Genomic DNA, 6,903 nt, shown 5'->3' on the forward strand with positions numbered 1-6,903 from the left:
ATTAGTATCGTTTGATTTGATAATTCTGAAAGGTACATCGATGTACCCATGCTAGAGCGACCTGAGCCTTTGTCCTATTGTAAGTCGCACAGTCACATATCCCAATTGCCAACGTAGTACTAGTACATGACCAATTCCCTCACGGGATGCTAAAATCATTTATGAAAGCTACAAGCCTAGACTCGTACCTATATGGTATATCAAAGTTAGTACCTAAGAGAAATCCTGCCTTGCTATACTATAGTACTAGGGGGATAGACGACGTCTATTTTAGACGAGAGGTGACTTAAGAGTGCCCTTGTTCAGCATCGTGCACCACCTTTAACTAGGGATTAAATTGGCTATTTTTTACTTTAGAGATTTGAGTTGAAGTATTAGATTATGACATATACGGTATATCAAACCAAGTCACCACGTACCATCTGATTGAGTACGTACGAGAGGTATATAGGTGCACTTGGGCAAGGGTAGCCAGATAAATTGCATTGCACGTGGTATACCTAAAGTCTAGAAACCTCCCCATAGGTCACGACTCTAACTTATCGTGGGTGTTCCCAGGTTGCTCTTTGAAAATAGATATTACAAATTGTTGAGATCAGGAAGTTACAGTTTTATCCTCAAGATAATCAAACTATTTGTTTAACCTGATTCAAAGCTATTATATCAATGGGTGGACCAACCTAATAAATAATATATTTTAAATATGACAACGATTCATAATGACCCAGTTCATATCAATTAATAATAAGGATGGGCCATAATATTTAAGTCGAAATGGCATTCAGGTTTTTTTTTTCTCTAATTCGGGTCCTAACCCATTTCAAAAGAAGAAAAATATTTTTCAAAAGATAAGAAAAGGAAAAATGATTTACAAAAGATTTATTATTGCAAAAAAAATGACTTATAAAGATATGTTTTGCCTGGACCTTGGAAATATACTGAGATACCATTTTATGTCAACTCAGGATGATAGCTTCTGGCAATAACCCAATCGACTAGTTGATAAAAACAACCATCACGGGGATGCACACCGTAGAGAAAATCAACTTTGAGAAATTGATGTTGAGATGTGTCTTGTACTTTCATGAGTTCGAGATAGATTGGAACCTTTTGTGCACTATAGCTGAACGTTGGAACCCTTACTTTAATATCTTCCACCTTGGGCATATGCACTTGTGTCCTACTTATGAAGATTATTGTGGCATCATGAGGATATCTACTTCAGGTCCTCTAGTCATGCCTTCAATAAAGATAGGATATTCTGGTGACCTCGCCACAGGCCTAAACATTTCAAAAGAAGAAGCCAAGGCCCTAGTCTATAACGGGAAATTGGATTTAGTACCTTTATTAAGTCTATACTGCTCCCGCAGTCATCTCATCAATGTAAAACCAGAAGCCTGGGGAGCTACTAGAGACTACCGGTTGTGTTTAAGAATCTTATCCCAATACATACTAACCTCCAAAAGTGATGGTCAAACTGTCCCTGAATCCTTCATATACATAACTTCCTAACTCTAAAAAAAATCAAACCTTGTACCACTCATTCTAGTTGAAACCTTCTCAGGTCTAAATGCCATAAAAAATGGTGAGGGAAGTGGTTTCAAAGGAAACCCTCACCTACTTTATATGTGGCTTTGTAACCTTCTTAAAATTAAAAATATTCCTTCAACCCTCGATTACAGGCCAAAACACTTTTTCAAAAGAAACATGTTAGTGCGTCACAACTCAATCAAGGCTTGGAGCAAATGGTTGGATTCTCACCTTGCCCGTCATATTGGTTTAAGATGCCCTTGGTGGATGGTTGACTACCTTGTTCTAGGTACCAAAGAATCATATTATATCCATTTGATCGGACTGGAGGAAACATCTTTTTACAAACCTGACTTGATCTTAGAACAGTACGGAATGCCTATAGAGTTTTCGCTGCCTCAACATAAAGATTTCGTTCCTCCCGAACCATTGATTGAAAAGTTAGTACACCTCATTAAGAAGGCTTGGAACAAGTGCACCTTAGGATATCCAGATGGACCAGCAGAGTTCAAAAAGCCAATCGTTAGAACCAAGAAAAGCAAACCTAATTGCCCTAGCAATCCTGATGACGATCAAAACAAAGTCAAGCGTCCATGTAAAAAAAAATTAGAAAGTTGTTATTAAAAGAAAATCTTATTTGTTAATAATTTTCAATAGTTCAATAAAATTATTTTCATTTATTTTCTTTGTGAATAATCATTGCATAAATGAATTATTTAATGGGTTTGTGTAAAAAATTCAATAAAATCTCAAGACTCACTAAAATATTATCAAGGGGGTAACACTGAAATTGATAATCCACCTCAAATGGGTCCACGACCCATATCCGTTAAAAAAACAAGTCCATGACCCATATCGCTTCAAATGGATCCACGACCCATATCTACTTCCAAATGGGCCACAACCCATATCCACTTCTAAATGAGCCATGACCCATATCCGCTTCAAATATGGGTCCACGACCCCTATCCATTTCAAAATGGGTCCACGACCCATGCCCACTTCTAAATGGGTCCACGACCCATACCCACGACCTGCATCCATTTTGAACCATAATTCATATGTGACCCATCAAGATCAATAATCAAACAATCAATTCAAACGAATCCATTTATTTTTCCAACAAATTAGATTTTAAAAATTTTTCTAAAAACACCAATTGTAATTATTGATCAAAATCGATGCCAAAGCATGATCTTGCCCTGTTAATACGAAGGGGATAGACAACGCCTATTTAAGGAAATGACGTTATTTAAGAGTGCCCCATGCGTCACCTCTTCTTTGGGGATCTGACTGGCCAGCCTTGATTTCAGATAATTGAATTAGGGCTAACAAAAAAAGATGTTTTTCCAACTCAACTTGTTTCAATTAATCTACTTTTACAAAATGTCATACCGACTCCGTGTCTATGCCAGCTCCGTGCTAATGTAATTACTTTTTCAAAAAGTTTTACCGACTCTGTGTCGATCTCCATACTAATAAAATTATTTTTTCAAAATATTTTACTGACTCCGTGTAAATGATAGCCCTGTGCTGATGTAATTCTTTTTTCAAAAATATTTTACTGACTCCGTGTCGATGCTAGCTCCGTGCTGAAGTGTAAACACCCCATTTTTGCACTCGCCTGATTAATCAACTCATCAATCCGATTGCAACAGTTTCCAATGATGGATGTTTATTCCAATGCTTTATTATGTTACTAGATATATTTCAAAAATCCGGATGAGGTATCTCGAACTGACAAAACTGTAGAAACCGCACTACGATAGGAAAATATAACCCCAAAAACTTAGAAATCATCATTTTCAGATAAAAAGAAGTTTCACGATAAAAATCACTAAAAAACGATCAAATTATCAAAATACCTTTAACCTTAAAATATCCCTAGAGCCTACGTTACGCTTAGGAAAATTCATTCAAACACATAAAATAATAAATCGAAATCAAATAAATCATTTCGTCAATTTTCATAGAATCCAACAAAATTATTTCCATTGAATTCCTTACGAAAAATCGATTATAAAACATCCTGGAATATTGAAAAACGACTTAAAATGCAAAAAGTCCTTTCCGAGGGTAAAACGGTAATTTTATAATTTTTATAATTAAAAATTTTGAAATTAATAAATAAAATATTAAATAATTAAAGTGAAATATTAATAAAATTAATTTAAAATTTTAAACCAAAAAAATCGATCAATCAAGCTCTCAGGCAAAATTGTTGAGGGTTGCCAAGATATTTATTCAATGACCCCTCTATTTGGGGGTCCAAAGAATTAAAGATATAATAGAGGGGGGTTCTCCAAAAAATTAAATTCAATCAAGTAAGACTAAAGTCAAGATATTAAAGTTAATCAAGTAAGACTAAAGTCAAAATTAAAGTCACTCAAATAAGACTAAAGTCAAGATATTAAAGTCAATCAAGTAAGACTAAAGTCAAAATCTTAAAGTCAATCAAATAAGTCCAAAAGTCAAAAGCCTAGTAGAGTTCTAATTAAATAATAATTCTATTTAACAATCCTAATTAAATAATAACTCTACTTAATAGAATTCTAACTAAAATATAACTCTACCTAAAACAATTCTAATTAAAATATAACTCTAACTAAAAAAATTATAATTAAACTTTAATTCTATCTAAACAAACACTTAAAAAATCTATAAATAGGGGTCCCTACACCTTATTTTCGTATCAAATAATAACCCTAAGAGAAGTAGGTCAAAAAACTTCCCTAGCCTCCCATAAACCCTAATTTTGAAGTCCCAACCCCTTACCTAATACCCATACTTTGATTTTAGCCTGAAAGACACCTAGAAGTCCTTCAAAAACACCTCAAAATCTATAAAAAAAATTCAAAGAATCTGGATATAAGAAAGTGATACCTTGCCTTGGAGATCAGAAATCAGATCTAGAGACAGAACGAAGTAAGGAGTATGGTACAAGGAGCGATTTTATCAGATCTGAGGGAATAGAATTATTGCGTTTAAAGGTAAAATTTCTTTTATTTTTTTTCTATCTAGGTTTTTTGTTAGCAATGTAGTTTTATTTGGGATAAGTAGAGACCGGTATTGGCCGGGCGGGTTGGTGCCTAACACCTTCCAACCCCGTAATGTGATCCCCGGACTCAGTTTTTCTTTAGTAGATTAGTCGTTTTTATCTGTTTCGAGTCTATATTCGGTTCCTAGATCGTAATAACTAGGTGGCGACTCCCAAACCTCAAAGGTCAAAAGTGGATCCGCGCACTAAGCGGATCAAGGGCGCTTTCAGTGGCGACTCCACTGGGAATTTTTGAGGATCAAACTAGAAAAACCCCAAGTATGGGAACATTGCTATTTAGACCTATTTATTTTATTTTGTTTTGTTTATTTTCTAGTTTGTTTGATTCGTTTATTTATTTATTTATTTATTTTCTTTGGATTGTGTTACATTCTCTTGGTATGATTTGGATTAAGTTTTGAGCATGTTATTGTGGAATATTATTCGATTTAGGGTCATTTGGGATGATCCTAAATAATGCAGGATTACCCAAAATAATGCAGGATATCGGGAGGTTAAAGATATGAAAATGAGAATAGTTGATAGCCCATTTTTATTTGGGATATCTTTTATTAGCCTCTATTAACATCATTTGGTTTGATTTTGAGCACTTTGATTTGGTATATTATCCTTGTGATTTAATCAAGTTCATTTAGGATGGCCCTAAATAATGTGAGATTTCAAGATGAAAGGTTTTATTGAGGATAGGATAGTGGTTGTTGGATCACGAAGTTTATTTAAAATTTTTTTTTTAAAACAAAAAAAATGTTTTATTTTTTTTATGTCGATCTACCTTTTGGGGATAGTACTTTCTTTTTCAAGTTTTCGTTATTTTTTTTTCGAGTGTCGATTTGTATTTTGAAAAAAAAAATTGAGGTGTCAAACTGTCTTTTGGCAGTAATACGTTTTTTTTTTTAAAGAAGAAAGTTTTTTATGGGAGCGTATGACACCAAGCAAGTAAAAAAGAAATTAAAAAAAAAAAAAATAAGGGTATTTTCTTTTTGTGTTTTTGCCGGCAGTAGCCCAATTTTTTTTTTTTGGGTGCTGTTAGTAAAAATAGCTCTTTCATTTTTGGCAAATCCTTTTAATCTTTTTTTTTTTTAAAGAGAAAAAACCTGTCTTCTTCCCAACTCCATCGTCTCTAACAGAGAGACTGCCGTTTTCATCATCTCTACCAGAGAGACCGTCGTCCCAAATCGTTGTTTACCCAACTTCATCGTTTCTCTCGAACAGATCGGTTTCATCCTCACGTGCCGATCGGTTTAAGAACCAGGAAATTGTTGATCTCTCCTAATGGAGAGACATGGAGCTTCAAATCAATAGCCCCTTTGAACTCTTTTCGCTTTAAAACGACTTTCCTTTCGTCTATCGAAGCAAGAGTTCAAGGTTGCTGGTTTTGATCGGCAGTAGATTTAAGATTCGAATTAGAGGGGTAAGATTTTTTTTTAAAAAGAGAGTAAAAGAAAAAAAAACAATGACCCAACCTGCTACAAATTCTTGAAATTTTTTGTGAGAATCTAAAAGATGTGACGATTTCCTTTCTGTTAGTTGTAATCGACCGAGTCACCAAAAATCCCTTTTCTCTGATTCCTAAACGAAGAAAGCTAATGTCTGATCTTGAACAGTGAGAACGTGCTTCGTACGATCGCAATCCTGAGATGAAGAGATGAAAATTTTTGTTAAGATTGCGTGATTAAAGGGAAGGTCAAAATTTCTTTTTCAAAAAAAAAAAGGTTTTGATTGGATTAAAAGCAATTGTGAGATCGTCCATAGTTCCTAATCTGACTTGAAAGAAATACCCTCGATTTCGAAAAGGTTTTTCTTGTTCGGATTTAATTGATTACAGGAGAAGGATATCAGTGGGTTTGTAAAATGCTTGGGTGCTCGGTTTTTGGCTGTCATCAACAAATTGAAGGTTTTAGAATTTCAACAGTGCTAATAATATTCCTCTTGTGGTACTCAAACATTGATGCAGCAAGGTTTCAAAATAGTGAAGAAAATGTACATGCATAAATTTGTTTTTAAAAAAAATACAATAAAATAAATAAATAAATAACAAAGTATAAGAAGGTAGGACTATTGGCTGCCCTCTCCATGGCCGAAGAACTATCTCTTTATTGGCACACCAATTATTATCCATAACATTGAAACTTTGCTTTGATTCCAAAAGTATAATTGGTATGGTAATAGAATACTTATTTGTTTATTTATTTTTTTTAGAAGTTTTTTTTTAATTTTGTTTTATCAGTAATAATTTTCGTCTTTATTTTGGAAATCGATTTAAAAAAAAAAAAAAGAGTTGCTTGGCAAAACAACAAAAAAATCAATTAGTTTAA

The sequence above is a fragment of the Akebia trifoliata genome, chromosome 14 (assembly GCF_017979445.1).
Source record: "Akebia trifoliata isolate Shusen 1 chromosome 14, ASM1797944v1, whole genome shotgun sequence".
Classification (NCBI taxonomy): Eukaryota; Viridiplantae; Streptophyta; class Magnoliopsida; order Ranunculales; family Lardizabalaceae; genus Akebia; species Akebia trifoliata.